Raw genomic sequence first — 21,780 nt, 5'->3', positions numbered from 1 at the left:
GGGGTGATGCAAAACTTTTTTGATGTGTTTATAATTAGAAATAATATACACGGGAGAAACAATTTGTCTAATACTTTAAATGCACTGCTATCGTAGTTAAAACTGACTGCGAGAAAAGAAAAAGAGCTCACATTTTCAAGCAGACGACAGCCCAGCATTTTCCTTATCGCAGTTTCAAGGTGACAGGGAAAGTGATTCATCGGGCGAGGTGATACGTTTGCATGGCACCGCGGTTCACTCTCGATATTGCTGTCCCTACCGCCATCATAACTGACAATGTCGTTGGGACAACATAGGAGCAAATAGGCGTAGTCTGCTATGGAGTCTTTTGTCCAACACTGTACGCTGAACGGTGCTCCGAGACACTTGCGCCTGCACCAGCTTTATGCTGTTGCGAGATCTGCCAAAATCGCTGCGTTACAGAGCGGACAAGTGTCCGACCCCTACGTTCTGTGACAAGTCGTGGAAGGCCAACACCTTGTCGTACACTCATAGCTTCATAGCCCTTCAACCACTCACCGTAGGTATTCAAGACAAGCGTGCGAACAACCGACAAGCTTCGGCGTTACCTAGTTGCTCGTTGCCAGGAGTCTTCGCAATACGCCCTTTGTCAGAGTCGCTTATACCAGTGGACTCTCCCATTTGCGGCTCGCACCTTCGCTAGGATGATTGCTCGTTCGTATCTGCTCCCCTGTATACTTACCGTGTCTCGTGCTCTCGACGTCACCGGGCGGCTTTCGGTCTCCTGCTGGGCACTGTTCATAACGCTGGGTGGTTATGAAACTTCCCTACTCGAGCCAGTGAAGGCAGAAAACTATGTGACATATGGATACTCAACTACTGACGTTCAAACTGTGCGCTACAGGATGTGCTTTGTTAATAGCGTTAGTGCCATGACGTGTCCTTAGGCACCGCTGCTGGTACGGAGACGTAGGGTTGAAGCCTTGTAGGTGAGGACACTCGAAGCAGGTCTGGACGAGGTGAGCAGGGCTTCAGCGAACCCACAGTAATAGTGCTACTGCTACGACCATCGACGCATTAAAATATTACAGAGAGGTCCTTTTTCCGCAGAGGGGTTGAACAACATTGTTCAGAAGTTAGAATTAACTGGTTATTTGGGAACTGTTCTTGGGAGAAGCCGACGACCAATTGCGCCACCAGTTGTTGAACGAGTTACTGTTGCCATGGCTGAGGCTAATGGAAGCAATGTGCAATCTTGAAGCAGAGCACGATCTGTGTCACGACCGGTGAAGGTTCCATTGTCCACCATTAGACACCTGCTGCGAACAATACATTGTGGAACTGTATCCGTAGAAAATTCAAATGAAGCTGATCGTCGCACAGAGCAGCGTTTGTAGCGTGGAACGTAAACATGATACACTATTAACAGATGTTACCTCCTCTCTAGTGGAGATGAAAATGTGTTTCTTTCAATTCGTTATTTTTCATCCGCATGTAATTACGAAGGTTTGCACAAAGCTCCGTTGTCCTACGAAGGATGGTTTTCATGGGTGCCCTGTCATGCAGCGAAAGTGTTATTTAGGCACCCTGTATTATGTCTCTTCAGAGCAGTCATCTTGTGCTGGCACACATCAATTTTGTATTAACGGCTATGGTAGTAGTGGTTGCCTTTTTATAAGTTCCAAATTCATGTTGTCCACGTCAGGGAAATTAATTTGATCGTTCCGTATGATCTGAACAGCAAAGCTGACCTAAGGGTGTATCGATAGCACGGTCTTCGCCACTTCTTAAACGTCCGCTGCATTACTTCTATACAATAAGATAAAGTTGTCCACATGTCTACGATGATACGGGCTTGTTTCAGTGCACCAATTGTGTTGTTTAAAAAAACGAAGTTTATGTTTGATAAAAAAATTCCGGCAGAATGCACACAATGATTCCTGCTCGGTGTTAACTCTACTTGCTCCTAAAAGGATTTTCCATTGAATTTAAAACTCTGCGTAAGATGATTAACTTCGAGGCTCACATTTGAGTATTTCCGCAATGTATACTTTTTTCTGGGTCAACAGATTTTCTTTTATGATGGTTATGGTTTCGTGTAAAGGAATGTTGTTTGAAGTAAATTACTGTCGAGTTACGCCAAACAAGAGTGATTTAGTTTCGACGCTCCCGACAGGGAGGCAAATTTGTCGTTTTTAGGGTTCCGCTTCTTAACTGGTAAAAACGGAACTCAAATCACTTGTCCATCTGTCTACCTGTCTCTCTGCCTGTCTGTCCGACACTTAAGACCCATTTTCCTAAGGAACGGGTACTAGTATCACATTGAAACTTACATTGCAAACTACGATTCCCCGGCGGTGTAAAAAAATTAAGCTTGTAAGTCAATGGAACCAAAAGTACCATCATTTATGTCACATATTTTGATACTTGAAAAGTGATTCATCAAAATCTATGGGATACTTCTCGTTGACCAAGAATCACGGAATTTGGCAAGCAGCAAGTTTCACAGTAGAAGTAAAGGGAAAAAAAAGTCCTAAAATTGTTATATTGTAGTTATATCACATCAAAGCATCTTTATGCCATTAGAACCAATATTGTATTCATCTTTCGCCACAAGCCTGATAGAAAAATATTAATGCGTGCAAACATAAGACGTAAGTTGCAGTCATGTTTTAGCAAGACTTGGAATTCTCGGGACTGATATCAAACCATTATCAATATCGATAACAGGGAAAAATCAACCGCGATTCTCGATGTCCGGAACTTCCTATGTATATAATTCAGTTTGTACTGAACCCTCAGAGGGCATTTGGCCAGTTGATTTTTTAAAATGAGGGAACCAACGAAAATTGCAGGTGTTACACAATTCTTGCACAGACTTTGTAGCTGTAATGTGTTGGAGGTTGATTCGGAGGTTGATCCTGTTCACACTGAAATGAATTTGTTTTAATCTTTGTAAATATTACGACGATATCGGTTGGATCAGGGAAGTTCTACGTCGGATTACAAATAATAAGAAAAGTCCAAGATCGTGGCCCAATGGAAGGAGGGCTGACAACATGATGAAGACCGTAATGCACACAAGTTTGGAGGGGGGGGGGGGGAGCTTCATCTAGCAGTGTATGTCTAACGGGTGATGATGATCCATCACATACGAACAAAGCGCTCACTCAGAGTGATTGAATTCTATGTCGCTATGCGCTCCATGAAAAAATACCTTAGCCAGCGGCTTTCTCGCATTTCTCTCCAAGTTTAATTAAGTCTGTGAGACGGAATGCTTCATTGTCAGCGGACTAACTCTTTGTCTAAGTAGAAATCCGACCGGACATTATTCTCGCCTTTGCTTCGCTGTCTGCTCATTAATCTCACCTTCACAAAAGAAATTCAGTAAACTGTAATGAACCAGGCATAGCATTGGGTAAATTTTCTTTCCTTCAGTAGAGCTCGACTGATTTTGCCGCGTTAACAATAGAAGCAGAATAATGGTGACAACGGTTATGAATAAGAGTGTTTTGAAACAGCTTGAGCGCTTTAATAGTAACTTTGAGGCTCAATTAAGCCACTCAAATACTGAATCATGAAATTTCATGATGGAGTAGCAGGGATGCTACTGAAAGCCTTCAGGCTTTCGTCACTCCTTGATGTCAGTCATCTCGTTTACGTGCCACTGCGAGTCCTCCTTACTGATAAGTAAATTACTCTGAAAATGTCAACCATTATCGAAATGTTAGAAGTTAATTTACAATACTGTCATCAAGTGAATTCTAAATGTCATCAAATTTCCGTCTGATTTGTGGCGTGAATTATTGTTTGTTGGTCCACCATGGCCGGAGGCACAAAGAGTATTTTTCTTCACTAATTGTATCCTAGCCCGTCAAGTAAAATTACTCTTTTCGTGACACATATTTTGTTCACAAAATTCATAAATCTGTCAATATATTACAATACACGATACAGAGGTAACAGATCTGAATAGTATTATTCTGATGACTACGACATGATTTTTTAAGTGGCTTTTGATGTATTTCTCAAAAGTGCAATCAGATTACAGAAATTTAAAAGCGCGTTTGAAGTAGTAGTTTTATTAATCGGCACTTCAATTAAATGTGAATGTTTTCCCCGAGCTGTTTTCTCGTTATGTACACATTTCTTAATTACAACGTTCCAGCTTACTTGCGTATTGGTTACTTTAATTCGTGTTGTAAATTTCTATGTCGTCAAGCTATTTTGGGAGTATGCAGCAGTTGGCACTAGCTGTCATTTGAAGCGGTGTATTTCTCTGTAGCTACACAGATTTAATAGTTATTAAAGCTTTTTTGAATGCCGTCGTGCTCTAGTTAATTCATATGTTGTCGCTTTGCAATGTTCATCGTGAAGACTGATGTGAAGGATTGATGCTCTCGTCTCATTAATACGACCAAAAGTAATGCTTGGATTTTTTTATGATTAATTGATCATGTTGTTGTTGTTGCTGCTGTTGCTGCTGTAGCTATTGCTGTGGTCTTCACTCAGAACAGTGGTTTGACGCAGCTCTCCGGGCTCTAGGTGATCATTAGACTAGTATCAATAAAAATGTCTGTTCAAGATTAGGTGCTTTGTGTATGATAAATTTATTAAAAGTGCATAACCACTGTTCATTCTGACAATGAATTAATTTTGTAAATGTCCAGTTTACTGTAATGTATTCATATATTTTGACAATCTCCTGAAAAATTATCTGGGAAGTGCGTAATACACGCAAATGTTCTATGTGTTTTATGTTATTGTTTCTGACATGTTCCAGAGCCACGAGAATCATCTCATTTCTGGGTGTACGGAACGAAAACTGAATCTAATCTAATCCCTACTCTGCAAACTCTTCATCTCCGACTATGTACTGCAACCAATAACCTTTTTGAACCTTCTTATAGTATTCATCTCTTGGTCTCGCTCTACAATTTTTATCGCCCCTCCCCCTCCCCCCCCCCCCCTCTTCCCTACTAAACACCTGATACCTTGATGTCTTACAACGTGTCCTATCAACCGATCCCTTCATGTACTCAAGTTATGCCCCAAATTTCTTCTCAGCACCTCATTGGTTGGATGATATACACATCTAATATTCAATAGTCTTCTGTAGCAGCACGTTTCAAAAGTTCCTACTCTTATCTTGTCTGAACTGTTAATCGTCCACGTTTCACTTCCATGCATTGCTATATTCCAGACAGAAACCTTGACAAAAGACTTCCTAACGCTGAAATCAGAGCGAAGAAAAATTAGCGTTCTCGGACTTCGCAGCGCGATTCCTCACACACAAAAATGTTTGTCACAGAATTTCGTCATGGACGTTAAAGACTGGCAGTCTTGGAACACTGTAATAACCTGTACGGTAACTACCTAATTCAACTTACTGCTTTAGAGCTATGCAGTTGGGTAGCATGCAGGAGGTAGCGGGTTCGATTCTGTGTTGAAGAGTATTTATTTTTATGAATTTCATTCTGCCCTATACTGATGTAATATACGCCATTACTTAGGCCACACGAATCCGACATTTATATAATACAGTGTTTTCTAATGGCGAACATAACAAAAAAGTGTTTAGGTAAGCTAGAAATAGTAAGATGAAACAGGTGACCTATCATAGGACAGAATAACAACAAAACCGATATTAATTTCGAGACGCTAAGAATGACTGCACAGTTAAATAACTAAATGTCTACTAGTCTTTTATACTACATGCAGAACGTCGACTCAGATGTAACAGGTTAGCTACCAGTGACGATAATGATTTCCATTTAGAGACCGTATGACGTTTACAAGAGAATATGTCCTTAGAGTAGATGCTCAAAGCGCCACCCCCCCTCCCCCTCCTACACGACCAAGCACTGCGCGACTCGCTGGAACATATAGTTCCGGACTGTTCGCAACATGGCTGCATCCACAGCTACAAGAACACCGTGAACGCATTGTCAGTCCTTCCACATGTGTCAGCGTAGAAAAGACACGTGCTCCTTCCCCACAGGAAGAACTTCAGGGGATTTAGGTCTAGGCTACGTGGTACTTTGCTGGGGCTCTTGGTGTATGACCTCCAAAATAGCTACCTCAATAGGTGGAATACTGCGAGTCCGTGGACGCACTCTGTCACACGATGTTGGAAGGAGAGAACTTGTCTCCAGAAGGCTCAGCTACAGACGACAAACACATTTTCGACTGGATGACTTCGAACACGATGTGTAGCAGCATATTCACGAGCGGCAACACCAGCCCTGTTATGAGATGCACCAAGAACCAGTAGCATATTTGCATATTCATCGTCTGCGTATATCACACGTACGTCATACTGTTTCAGAATAACTCAAGAAGAAAATACTATTTGTGTACAAATGTCCATGCAGTCTGTCCGGGCGTGTTACTCCGCTAGCAACTAGTCCCTGTCTGGTGAGAAGCGCCTACGGTATAAATATTTCATTAGTCGTAGCGGCCAGTTCCACCTAACGCGCATCACCTCTTTCACAGTGTTTGTTTTACATGATTCATCCCGACACTGCTGACTAAGAAATGTTTACTTTGAAATTGCAGTGATTCCCTAACGATAATGGACGTTATGTTTCCACATTTCCATCGATAGTAATAATAATAATAATAATAATAATAAACAGCATGCGCTTATCAGACTCGATGCTGTAATGCATAATTAGTGGTTCCATGGCAAAAATATACAGAAACAGAATTCGAGTTTGGAAGTTATTTGCAAAGCACGTTGCTAGCCTGCTAGTTACATATAACACTAATGAAATGTAATGGACCTGAACGTGGCAAGATTAATAGTTGCTGCTAATCGATGAAACCACGGGGGAAGGTATACAGAAAACATTTTTGGAATCTAACAGAAGCAGTGGTGAGAAGCAATTCGTGTCCACGACGTGCTTATTTAAAAGTTGACCAATGAAAACCATTGTACTTCCATTTCTTTGTTCGTAGTATGTAAGTGCAAGTGCTTTGAAGAAGACCTACTGTAATCGTTGTATGCCGATTAAAACGCCAGATACCGTACCACGCAGACTACATTTACCAAATAAAAGCAAACTCTCTAACTCCTGCATGCTGTCCAGTGCAACAACTGCACAACACTATTTTTATACGCTTATAGAGGTACTTACTGTACATGCAATTACAGCGTTGCGGAAATGTGCGCAGGACTAAATTTTGTGAGAAACATTTTTGAACTGCTAACACTTTAGAAATCGCGATGCGAAATCCGAGCGTGCGAATTATCCTTCACCCTATATTTTCGATGTTAACAAATTTCTCTTCTTCAGCAACGTTTTTCTTGTCATCGCCATTCTGCAATTTATATTCTCTCTGCTTCGGCCATAATCAGTTATTTTAGTACCGAAATAGTAAAACTTATCTACTACTTTTAGTGTCTCGTTTCCTAATCTAATCCCTGAACATCGCCCGATTTAATTCGAATACGTTCCATTATCCTTGATTTGCCTTTGTTGATGTTCACCTTATAACCTTCTTTCACGACACGGTCCATTCTGTTCACCTGCTCGCCCAAGTCTTTTAATACAGGGTGTTAAGGATGAATATTGGGGTTTTAACGCTCTGTAATATTTATTATATTAAATTTACACTTATAAATGATATGTCAAATGAAAGAGCAACTCAAACAGTTATACCAAGAACCTTGAACGTGAGCAGCATTTGTCACACTGCACACATCAAGTCTATATCCGAGTTCTTCTCAAACGTTCTTAAGTGTGTCTTCAGTGACTGTAGCAACAGCTACTTCAATCCGGTTTCTTAATTCAGGGACGTCTGCTGGTAGCGGAGGCACGTACACACGATCCTTGATGAAGCCCTATAGGAAACAGTCGCATGGCGTTAGGTTGGGTGAACGTGGAGGCCATGCAAAGCCCTGTCATTGGGCCCCTTGTGGCCTATGTAGCGCTTGAGTACAGTGAAGGTCAACCAATCACGTACTTCACTATGCCATTGAGGTGGCGCACCATCTTGCTGGAAAATGAAGTTCTCCGGCTTATCTTCTTCCAACTGAGGGAAGAGTCATTGCTCTAGTGTATTGAGGTAAGAAGTGCCACTTACAGTAGGTTCACCATAAAAGAAAGGCCCATAAACTTTTTGCTGGGATAGGACACAAAAAACACTTTAGGGGAATCTCGTTGCATTTGTACCACCTCATGAGGATTTTCTGAGCCCCAGATGCATACATTGTGAGTGTTAACATGCCCACTAAGATGAAAGGTCGATTCATCGCTGAAGACAACATGATACAGAAATCCTGAAACAACATTTCGAAGTTAACACATAATCCATGGTCTGGCAGCTTTAGAACCTGTAATGACTGTAAACGGTAAGGACATAGTTGTACGCGTTTTCTTAAAACTTTCCAAACAGTTGACACAGGAACTTGTAATTCATGACTAGCCTAATGGAATGATTTCTTTGGGCTACGAGTAAACGACTCTCTCACTGTTCAACAGTCTCTTCACAAACTCTTGGTCGTTCTGTGCTCTTCCCCTCACAAAGGCAGTCGGTATCGTCAAACTGATGATACCATCTACGAATGTTGTTATCACTTGTAGGATCACAACCGAACTTCAGCCGGAACGCACGTTCCACAGTAACTAAAGATTCAGTCTTTGCGAAGTGCAAAACACAAAACGCTTTCTGTTCACTAGTCCCCATCTTCGCTACTACCGCTGTCTAGCGGATTGCGGCGGAAATATTGAGGGCTGCGTATGCGCACTGGTGCAAAACACAACTGTTAGAGCTACTCTTTCATTTGATATATCATTTATGACTGTAAGTTTAATGTAATAAATATTATAAAGCGTTAAATCCCCGACAATCATTTATAAACATCCTGTACCTGTGACAGGGCCACGTAGGATAGCCATGCAGTCTTGGGTGTCTTGTTACAGTTCACACGGCTCCTCTCGGGGGAGGTTAGAATCCTCCCTCGGGCATGGATGTGTGTGTTGCCCTCAGCGTAAGTTAGTTTAAGTTAGATAAGGTAGTAAGACTAGGGACTGATGACCGCAGCAGTTTGGTCCCATAGTACCTTATCACAAATTTATAAAATGGTCCAAATGGCTCTGAGCACTATGGGACTTAACATCTGTGGTCATCAGTCCTCTAGAACTCAGAACTACTTAAACCTAACTAACCTAAGGACATCACACACATCCATGCCCGAGGCAGGATTCGAACCTGCGACCGTAGCGGTCACGCGGTTCCAGACTGAAGAGCCTGGAACCACACGGCCACACCAGCTGGCCCAATTTTACAAATCGTTACCTCTGGCAGAATTATAATGTCATTGGCAAACCTCAAACTGTTTATATCTTCTCCCTGAGTTTTAATCCGTAATTTTTCTTTGGTTTCCTTTACTTCTGTTTCAATATACAGACTGAATAATATTGGGGCTAGGCTACAACCCTGTCTCACTCCCTTTTCAACCACAGCTTCCATTTCGTGCCCTTATAACTGCCGTATGATTTCTGTACAAGATGTATATAATCTTTCGCTTTTTGTACAGCATCCCTATGATGTTCAAAAACTCAGTCTATTCCATTCGACACTGTCTTCATGGTTCTTTCGATTTATCTACGTTTCATCCACTTAATTTAGCACCTTTTCTTTGTGAATTCTTTAGTTCGTAACCAGTGGTCAGAGTCCACATCTGCTCCTGGAAATGTCTTACAGTTTAAAAGCTGATTCCGAAATCTCGGTCTTCCCATTGTATAATTAGTCTGGAACCGTCCTGTGTCTCCTGGCAGACAGCCTTCTTTCATGATTCTTTATTCAAGTGTTAGCGAAGGTTAAATTATGTACTATCGAGTTCCAGTCCCAATCATAGTTAAGTTTTCCTTTTCTTTAAGCAGATTCTCGCTGTACACAGCGGTAATCCTGGTGACAAGCTGCAATCACCAGCAGCCACCAACAGTCAGCAGCGATATAGTTAGACTCTTAGAGCACGGAATTTTATGTAATTACATATTTTTTCCTCTCGCTCCTGCGCATGTGGAAAGCATAAATGTTCACGAATTGTTACCAGCCTTAATATATTTAATTTTATCATTCCATATTTTATATATTTCGCTATAATTACATATTTTTACGAGTTTTAACTTTATTGAAGACAGGTGTTAAAAATTATCTCTAAAAATCACATACTAGTGCAATAAAACGCCATTCCACTCCCTTTAGATTTAAAGGTTAAACATAGCAGATGTTAAGTAAAACCGTTCTAATGGAATTTGATTGTCTGTGGGCTGGACCGACCCAAGGGTCTGTTGAGACGCTTTTTTTCTAACCTTTAAATCTAAAGGGAGTGGAAGGGCTGACCCAATAAAGTGAACATTTCAATTCCAATGTGTTTATTAACTACCAAAAACAATCTCACACAAAAACTGAAGACGCCACTCAGGCAAGATTATTTAGGAAACACTCATTACATAAAATCATAAGTAAGTTAATAAATCATTAGCCAACAATCTCCCATAAACATTGAGAAACGTCACTAAGGCAAAATATTTAAGAAACTCTCTCACTGCATAAATTCAGTAACCATTAGCAAAGATCTCATATAAAAATTGATAGAAGCCGCAAAGGCTGAATCTGACAATAACTTTAATAAAATGACTCTAGTTAATACACGTTATTTAAGACCCTTTCAATTCCAATACTTTAACATTACATGTAAAATAACTGTGGACACACAGCCTCAATTTTAATAGAATACTTAGAACATATTTATTAAAACGTAGCTTGGGCAAACTTGCAAATTACTAAGCTAGAGAAGTTTGCAGAGCGAACCACGAAAATATTCAAATGACCATTGGCTTGTAAGATGGGCATTTAGGGTATAGAAAGTTACAACTCTGTACAATCATAAATGCATAACAACAGTGAGTAAGGCCCAAGCTTGTAACGCCGAAGTTTAACCACGAAAGGTGGAACCGACTGAGGCAAGCAATACTTAACTTCGAACCAAGACGTGGCTTCGTTTGCAAACCCATATCGAGTAGGCCACCGAAACGTGAACTCAGCAAACGCTACCGAAGAGGAACACACGAGCTCAGGCGAAGTCCACCACCCGTAAGCGAAACTTGTAATCCAAAGGGAAGCTCTGCGCTTCGGTTGCCCACTGCCTCAGCTCACTGAAACACAGTCCACACCAGACAACAGGAGGCCAAAAACTTTTCTTAACTTTAACATTCAAGATTGGCCATTAAAAAAAAGCTATAAAATCAATGCTAAACAACAACTAATTTCACTCGCAAGTCCTTTCTTTAAGTGAAACAGTACCTGATAAGCGCTAAGAGTGGGAAATGAATTGGCTCACGAGAACCGACACTCACTAGAACTTAATGACACACATATTGGACACCTTAAGTGGACCTGCAAAGTTCAACACGGTAACCTTTAGAAATAAAAACTCATATTTCCGGTATAGGACATATGGACATGGATTAACCGAGATCGCAAACAAAAATTATTTTTATGTTAAATTCATTTACAAACCAGACTGTTTTATATCACGTAATGAATTTCGGTCTCTGATGGCCATCTTCAGACTGGCTAACAACTATGGAAATGAGAGAAACGTTTGTGTATTGAGAAAACCATAAAAAGAGGAAGTGTTGTTAAATACGAATGGGGAACTTGAAACAGTATCACGTAATCAATTGCGGTCTCTGATGACCATCTTCAAACTGGCTAACAACTATGGAAATGAGAGAAACGTTTGTATATTGAGAAAACCGTAAAAAGAGGAAGTGTTGTTAAATACGAATGGGGAACTTGAAACAGTTCTTGGCTGAGCATATAGAACAATTGTGGCTCTGTTTAAAAAGAACAGATGACTACGCACTTGACAAATACAGGAGATGGACAAAAATATGAAAACAGCGCGAGAAATCAATTCTTGAACGTAAGCGCAGATACTAGACAAACATGGAGGTTTCGGTGTTGTGTTTGACTACGAACGGCAACTGTACAATGTCACTCGTGGCCAGAACAGTGTTCTGTGTAATCGTGAGAATTTCATGTCGGTGGCAGTTGCTTTAGCCGTGGGCAAATTGATGGTGCGTGTGCGGTGGGTCCATCCATAACCAAGGGAGCCGAGGTGTTGGGTGTTTCGAGAGGCACGGCATCGAAGATTTTTACTCCAGACAGGAAAAAGCGGAAAAGAACATCGTCCATTAACTACAGCTGTTGAAAGTCACTGCAGAGCTGAATGTCGCGCTCTCGAATTCCATCAGCACCAAAACAACACAGAGGGAGCTCCGCAAGCAAGGATCTGCAAGGCGAGTTGTAATCCCAAAACCATTCGTCAGTGATGCTAATTCCCCTAACGGAAGAAACTGGCGCTGAAGCTATGGAACAATGGAAGAGAGTCATTTGATCGGATGAGTCTTGGCAACGTTAGAAGGATTTTAGAGGCGTCAGAGTTACTGTCAGACAGTCATAGATGAGAGAAAATGAAACTGTGCGTAGCAAAGCAGAAGCAGAAATTCTGAACTCTGCTGCAAATGCTCCTTTACAAAGGAAAATGCAATGACTCTTTCCCAGTTTAATTCTCGCATCAGTACAAAGTTGAGTGAAATGCATATTATTTTTATTCCTATAATAATAATAATAATAACAATAATAATGCCATACAACAGAAATTAATAAAACAACACGCTTGTACAAACAAGTATGCACCACAAAATGTGCCAGAGAATGATGAATACAAATTATACTGGAAGAGAACCATTATAACATACTCACCAATAAAAAGTATAAATTAACACAACTAATCGAAATATCCATACCCAATACAACAAATATACAGAAGAAAACAAGAGAAAAAATTGAAAAATACGTCCAACTGGCTGAGAAAGTCAAGGACATGTGGCATAAGGGTAAAGTTGACATTATACCAATGATTCTATCAATTACAGGAGTCATACCACACAATATCCACCAGTACATCAACGCAATATAGCTACAAAATGGTTGAAATGGCTCTGAGCACTATGGGACTCAACATCTGTGGTCATAAGACCCCTAGAACTTGGAACGACTTAAACCTAACTAACCTAAGAAAATCATACACATCCATGCCCAAGGCAGGATTCGAACCTGCAACCGTAGCAGTCGCGCGGTTCCGGACTGAGCGCCTAGAGCCGCTAGACCACCGCGGCCGGCTAATACAACTACATCCAAACGTATATATACAACTACAGAAATTTGTAATTATTGATACATGTTCAATTACCCGAAAGTTCCTAAGTGCAATGTAACATACACCGTACAGTTAAAAGGAAGTCACGCTTGATCAAGGTCCGCGTCACTTTTCATTTTTAATCAGGCATAACGTTTGAGAAAGGAAAGATAATAATAATAATAATTAATACTTCCCTCATGTGACGGGAATGTTTCTTTATTCTTCCCCTGGGCGGCCGGTGTGGCCGTGCGGATCTAGGCGCTTCAGTCTGGAACCGCGTGACCGCTACCGTCGCAGGTTCGAATCCTGATACGGGCATGGATGTGTGCGATGTCATTAGGTTAGTTAGGTTTAAGTAGTTCTAAGTTCTAGGGGGCTGATGACCACAGATGTTAAGTCCCATAGTGCTCAGAGCCATTTGAACCACATTTTATATTCTTCCGTCCCGGTTGTTTACGTTTATTCTGTGAAGCAACGAATGTACAAATGTACTCTGTAGGTTTGCTACTTTGAAATAAATGAAGCGAAAGCATCGACTGCCAATAGAACATTGTTATCACCACCGAGCACTATTTTTACTAAATACGACGGCTTGCACGATTATTTATTGATCTGGAATAAGATGGTGATTCTACATATTGCATTTCGTGGGGAGCCAATATGTTTCTTAATTTATGACCAACTTTGAGCCTGAAAGCACGTTGAATGTCGTGCAACGTATGTTAACGACATAAAATCAAATACTAGAAATTAGCATAAAAGGCAAAAACCCGGGTTGTACTTACACAATGAAACAGTCAAATGGCAGTTTGTCCCTTTAAAAAAATTCAGTGGACACACGTTAGCGGTTAAAAATATGTACAGTCATGCTCAAAAGTATCCGAACGACCTGAATTGCATTTCGCCTGATTTGCATGCAACCGGCATAACGCGGCTGTCGACCAGGTCCTCTAATCGCTCCTTGGTACAGTCGTTTGACTATTGAAAATGGATCCAACAAGTCACCACTAGAAAACACTCCTCTGTCGCGCAATAACTCATGATGTAAAGTAATACCACGATACTACAAATATCAGGGTACACGTTATCACAGATAAGAGTATCGTTAAGACTTGTAAGCTCACATTTATTACAGTAAATGACATACCTCAAACTTTACCACTCTCATTACTACATTACACAGGTAATGCACGTGATAAGTTCGTTGTTTTCATGATTTCTTCAGCAAAGTAACATACTGTACATATTATTTAACACAAAAGACATTAAAAATTTAAGTTATTCACGAGCTACTAGTTGAGAATATGTATGAACTTCAAATGACACAACAAACCGTCTCGTTCTGCATGTGGATTCAAACCCAGGTCAGGCAGACTAAGCAAAGATCTCGTGACTGACGCAAACTAACAGCCATTCCTGATTAGGCATACAGAGAGTGATATACCTCGATATTAGACAGCATCAGTTAGCAAATATCAACTTTAATTCACATAACACAAACATTTTTAACGTACGCGGATTCCTCACCAGCATCTCTTGTCCCTGTTAACGAACTACGAGATATGTTAAATATTGCTTCTTCACAAGTAACTTACTTGAACGTCGTGAGGTAAAGGTTTGTGTTGGACAGGGATTCGAACCCAGAACGTAATCGGATTGATATCGAAACACAACCAACCGCGACATATCGGATTTCCTTGCCAGTAGCTAGATGTTTTAACCGAAATGACGAGAAGAAATATTAATTTTTTCCTTAACAGGACTCCAACCCGGCCCCTATCTCTGTTATATTCTAGAGAAAACGAACGTTAAATATGGGCTTGTTGCACCAGCAGCGACATGTGAGCACGTTTGAACTAGAAATAATATGACGAAGAGTTCAGTGCTCACTGGGAATAGAGCCCCTCACATATCGTTGTTGACTACACACAAAGAGACGTCAGCTGCCGAATTTTTCTCCACCAGCAGCTCGGAATAACAGCTTGAACTTACAGTGATCTTGCAAATAGTTATGTGTCCCACTGGGAGTCAAAAACGTCAGATATCGTTAGTGTTGACAACGAATGAAGAAACATTAAAAATCAAAATTATTATCCACCAGCAGATAGGTGTTCTCATGCTAGAACTTGATAATACATAATGAAATCTTTAGTGCCGGGCCAGGATTCGAACCCATTCACAAATAATATGTGGAGATGTTGAAGAATCTGCAGTTTTGAACAAACAATAAATTGTAGCCGAGCTGCATTGCCACGAAGGGATCAAATTCCTCGTTAAGGGCCGTCTGAGTCGCATTCTCATTTCTGAACCAATTTTTTCGACATACAGAAGCTCAGATAAAATCTGGGGAACAGGTATGTGTGTGTGAGCTTCCTCTTACGAGGCCAATAGTGGCTAGAATTCATAAATCACTATTTAAAGGACGAGATTAGTTGCGATTTCCACCTGCAACGACTTTCCTGGGCTGAAAAGCGAAAGTTTAAAATCTTTTGTCACACCTCAAGCGATGATAACTGAATTATTCAATATAAATGACAAGTAAAATCAAGTGAACTTTGAGGCTTAATTCCGTGCACACAAGGAAGTAACTCGTCGATCACCGAGTTGCCAAACATACGTTGCCTAGTTGCCAAATCTCAGTTATAGTACCAGCAGCAAGAAGACGAACCGATGTGATCCTACAGCGGGCTGGGAAATGACCATAGCTGGTCTCCTCCAAAGGATCCAGTACAAAAATGTTCGGAATTTCATTTCAAGCCCTATCAAGTGCACACCCACCTGCGAGTGAAAATGATAAGGGACCTATCTTTCTATGTATTCGCATCACATTACACTTCGCTACATTGAGATTCAATTGCCATTCCGTGCACCATGCGTCAATTCGCTGCAGATCCTCCTGCATTTCAGTACAATTTTCCATTGTTGCAACCTCTCGATACACCACAGCATCATCTGCAAAAAGCCTCAGTGAACTTCCGATGTCATCCACCAGGTCATTTATGTATATTGTGAATAGCAACGGTCCTATGACACTCCCCTGCGGCACACCTGAAATCACTCTTACTTCGGAAGACTTCTCTCCATTGAGAATGACGTGCTGCGTTCTGTTATCTAGGAACTCCTCAATCCAATCACACAATTGATCTGATAGTCCGTATGCTCTTACTTTGTTCATTAAACTACTATGGGGAACTGTGTCAAACGCCTTGCGGAAGTCAAGAAACACGGCATCTACCTGTGAACCCGTGTCTAAGGCCCTCTGAGTCTCGTGGACGAATAGCGCGAGCTGGGTTTCACACGATCGTCTTTTTCGAAACCCATGCTGATTCCTACAGAGTAGATTTCTAGTCTCCAGAAAAGACATTATACTCGAACATAATACGTGTTCCAAAATTCTACAACTGATCGACGTTAGAGATATAGGTCTATAGTTCTGCACATCTGTTCGACGTCCCTTCTTGAGAACGGGGATGACCTGTGCCCTTTTCCAATCCTTTGGAACGCTTCGCTCTTCTAGAGACCTACGGTACACCGCTGCAAGAAGGGGGGCAAGTTCCTTCGCGTACTCTGTGTAAAATCGAACTGGTATCCCATCAGGACCAGCGGCCTTTCCTCTTTTGAGCGATTTTAATTGTTTCTCTATCCCTCTGTCGTCTACTTCGATATCTACCATTTTGTCAACTGTGCGACAATCTAGAGAAGGAAGCACAGTGCAGTCTTCCTCTGTGAAACAGCTTTGGAAGAAGACATTTAGTAATTCACTGTTGGTGAGCAAGCAGCTGATACTCCACATCATGCACTTCACCTTTAAATGCATGCACACTTTGTTACTTCAGAATGGAGGTATGTCAGACATCTTTCGTGGTTAGCTAACAGGGACGAAAGGGTCTTGATAGGGTCTCGGTTTATTACAAAAATTGTCGTCTTTTATTTTCAAGTTTAGATTTGGTTACTGTATTGGCAAATATTTCGGTAATTCATGACTCTTCATGGCTAGTCATCAATATGATGTGATTGGATTAGATTAGATTAGATTAATTCTTGTTCCATAGATCATGAATACGACATTTCTTAATGATGTGGAACGTGTCATTTTAAATGAAAGATTTCTTTACATACCATGATTCAATTTCTTTAACAACATTTTTTTACAGACACACCCACACTCCCTCTCTCATTATTTTTTATTTCTCTCTCTCTTCCTCTCTCTCTCTCTCTCTCTCTCTCTCACACACACACTCACACACATATGTTTTTGTTGTGCTTGACTATCTGCGAGGCACGAAAACGCCTGTGAATGAGTTTCTTAGTTTTGAGTACACTTGCGAAAGAAATATAAAAACAGCTATGAGAGTTACTGATTTATTATGCTTAGTTTGCAGTCAATTCTGAGTACTTTTAGTAACTACGCTCCAGTCCCTAAACCTAGTTACAGAAATGCGAATCAGTCGCATTACGTATTCCAGGCCATAGCAGCTGCGACTTGGAGACACCAGCTATGGTCACTTCCCAGCCCGCTGTAGGATCACATCGGTTCGTCTTCTTCCTGCTGGTACTGTAACTGAGATTTGTCAACTAGGCAACGTATGTTTGGCAACTCTGTGATCGACGAGCTACTTCTTTGTGTGCACAGAATTAAGCCTCAAAGGTCACTTGATTTTTACCTGTCATTTCCATTGAATAATGTCAGTTATTATCGCTTGAGGTGTGACAAAAGATTGTAAACTTACGGTTTTCAGCCCAGGAAAGTCGTTGCAGGTGGAAATCGCAACTAATTTCGTTCTTTAAATAGCGGTTTATGAGTTCTAGCCACTATTGGCCTCGTGAGATAAAGCTCATACCTGTTCGGCAGCTGTTTGGTAGCGAGCTGACCTGTGAAAAAGCATATATTATGGTTTCCAGTTCCAGTCTCACTGATTCCAAAGTTTTTACCACTTCTGTGATAGAGCTACAAGCAGTCAGATCAATCATCAATAAGAAAATCGCAAGAAAATACTTTCTTCTCACAGTGCAATGGTGAAAAACTTACAATGCTGCACAACGGGTAACGCCTCTTTCCGCTGCTGACAAGCAAATTTTGGGTTTCTAGAAATACATAACTATATTTATCAAATGCCACATTTGCATACCTCTTGAGTATGACAGAGCGTACCAATTAAACACAGACCCAATCAAAATGTGAGTGAGTAGTATTTTACTAATTCGTGTCGATAGAGGCATGCTTGTGTATAGATACTCAGTTTTATTAAAAGAGACTTTCGTCGTAAGGTTATTGTGGGTAGTTTTATTTCATTTCTTATAATACAGTGCACAGTTTTCCTAAGGTTTCCTCTATTGTTGTTGAAACAATAGTAAACATGAGAGCGAAATTAATCATCAACGATATTTGCGAATTCTCTCATGTTGTCTATAATTGTCTGACTATGCACATGCAGTTTACTGATTACATGCATGTAGAAAACTTGTTCTGAGTTAAAGCTGTCAAACAGTGTTTGAAGAAGAATAAAATGCCACTACTACACGACAGCTAATGTAGAAAAAACTTTTCTGACGTATTTGGGCACGATGCGCTCTCCCCATACATAATACAAAAGCTTCGAGATGCATCTGCTGCCTGGCTGTCTATTAAACCTGAAAAGAACAAAATGTCACAGATGTTAGCCATTTTTCCGCATATGACTATTTTGGGTTGAGAAGTGAAGGTAATTATGTTCAAAGTTCCATTAGATAGGTAACTTCAGTTGACAGCAGAATTGCGTTTAAAAAAAAAAAATTGGTAGTAAACGCATCCGAACTCGCGACATTTTATCTATGGTGCACGACACTTGCCATTACGCCACTAGCTAACACATTGCTACAACCGCTCCAGAGCTGAAGACGAATTCCTCCAGAACTTCAGCATACCACAGCGCTGCGAGATAATGCAAATGGCCGGGTCTAGACTACTGAGAGAAACAGTTACAGCTTTTCTTTGGCGCTACACGACATTTTTTACAAACAGATAGCGCGATAGAATAGCTCAAGTGGAAGCGAACACTTCCTATTTAAATTTATGCATCCTACACTGTCGGCAGTTCTGTGCAGGTGGCAGTTACGTGATTTTATTTCGGTGATTAGAAAATAGAGTCGAATGTATGCACTGGGTAGCCGAGGCAGCTAGTTCATGGTGATTCGGTCATCCAAGTAAATGAATTTACTGAACACGCTGCAATTTACTACAGGGAGCCTGTGTGTCGGTATTCTCATTCAGAGTGGCGCAACGGCGTTACGATAGAAAAAAAAAAGAGGGTTTGGTGGTCTGTTGGACTGATGGTAATTTTGTTATACCTATGGTGTGGGTTCGTTTCCCACTTCTGTCAATGATTTTAGATAGGGAGAGAAAGATTCCATTCTCTTCTGACTACACTAAGTGAAGAAGATATAATGGAAGTGTGGTCTGAAATTCACATTAAAGATGATATTCCTTCTCTGCCAAGTAGACATTACGTTGAACCACAATAAAGTCTGGAGTGCCGACATGTAGAAGCTCTATTACCAGTAACCTTTCTTATACCAGTTATTTATTTCTAGTGACGAAACAAACGCTATGTAGAGTCACAGGACACTTATTCCATCTTTTATCTGAACTACTGGTAGAGAAAAATTCGGCAGCTGACGTCTCTTTGTGTGTAGTCAACAACGATATGTTTGGGGCTCTATTCCCAGTGAGCACTGAACTCTTCGTCATATTATTTCTACTTCAAACGTGCTCACATGTCGCTGCTGGTGCAACAAACCCATATTTAACGTTCGTTTTCTCTAGAATATAACAGTGATAGGTGCTGGGTTGGAGTCCTGGGAAGGAAAAAATTAATGTTTCGTCTCGTCATTTTAGTTAAAACATCTAGCTACTGGCAAGGAAATCCGATATGTCACAGTTGGTTGTGCTTCGATATCAATCCGATTAGGTTATGGGGTCGAATCCCTGCCCAACACAAACCTTTACCTCACGACGTTTCAAGTAAGTTACTTGTGAAGAAGCAATATTAAACATCTCTTGTAGTTCGTTAACAGGGACAAGAGATGCTGGGGAGGAATTCGCGTACGTTAAACATGTTTGTGTTATGTAATTTAAAGTTGATATTTGCTCACTGATACTGTCTAATATCGAGGTATATCACTCTCTGTATGCCTAATCAGGAATGGCTGTTAGTTTGCGTCAGTCACGAGATCTTTGCTTAGTCTGCCTGACCTGGGTTTGAATCCATATGCAGAACGAGACGGTTCGTTGTGTCATTTGAAGTTCATACATATTCTCAACTAGTAACTTGTGAATAACTTAAATCTTTAATGTAATTTTGTGTCAAATAATAAGTATTATATGGTACTCTGAAGAGAAGATCATGAATACGACGAACTTATCACGTGCATTACTTATCTGACGTAATAATGAGAGTGGTAACATTTCAAGTATGTCATTTATTGTAAGAAATGTGAGCTTACAAGCCTTAAGGACAGTCTTATCTGTGATAAGTGTGCCCTGATAATTGTAGCATCGTGGTATTACTTTACATCATGAGTTACTGCGATACAGTGCAGTGTTTTCTAGTGGTGACTTGTTGGAATCATTTTCAATAGTCAAACGACTGTACCAAGGAGCAATTAGAGGACCTGGTAGACAGCCGCGTTATGCCGGTTGCATGCGATTCAGGCGAAATGCAATTCAGGTCGTTCGGATACTTTTGAGTATGACTGTACTTCACCAGTACTGAAAAATTTCACCGGTACTGATGAGTGGTCCGAAGAAGCACCAGGTACTTTGGTCAAGAATTGCAGACCACTTTCGTCACCTTGCTCAACCTCTGTTGAAATTGGCAGACACTCTTAGATAGTGGGGAGGGAGGGGGGGAGGTGAGGAGGAATGATATGTTTTATTTTTAATTTAAATGTGTTAGATATAGATGATACTGAAAACATGTGACTGCTGTATTTTGAGATAGTCTCAGCAGAATGTTCATTCCCAGCATTCGATGTAACTTTTTTCTAACTTGCAATTTCATGGAGGGGGGGGGGGGGGGTCGAACTTTCGTGCTTTACAAAAAATGTAGCTAAGGAAAATAGCTCCTAAACAGTATGCCTTTCGAATATTACCCTGTTTAAACTTGCTTTTTTTATAAATACTGTCTTGGACAATGGACAATCCTCAACAACAAGTTTTTTGTCAAGAGTCTGGGGAGCTCCTCACGTTTCATTCTGAGATGATGTCGCACCCAACAATTAGCTTTCACAAAATAAAAAGCCAAAAACACTCAGTGTCTATGATAGAAGAGAGTGAACATAAAAGTTGAGTGCCCTGAAAATCGGGACCTTTCTGCAGCTGCACGCAATCCCGACAAGAAACAGATAGAGAGATCATAAAGCAAAAATCAAGCATAGCCTGTCACACAGCAAACCATATGTCTGTTTTGTCTGCAGAGTACTTTAGTATCGCCTTGTGTCCAGATGAAAGGAGCAGATGTGGATACCGTCACAGAACTGCACAATCTGGCGCATCTAGCGCATCTGTCTAACATCCAGAGCTAAATGGATTTGCACCGACAGCACCAAGCAATACTGCT

This window comes from Schistocerca gregaria, chromosome 4 (genome assembly GCF_023897955.1).
Source record: "Schistocerca gregaria isolate iqSchGreg1 chromosome 4, iqSchGreg1.2, whole genome shotgun sequence".
Taxonomy (NCBI): Eukaryota; Metazoa; Arthropoda; class Insecta; order Orthoptera; family Acrididae; genus Schistocerca; species Schistocerca gregaria.
Note: the sequence above shows the minus strand (reverse complement) of the source record.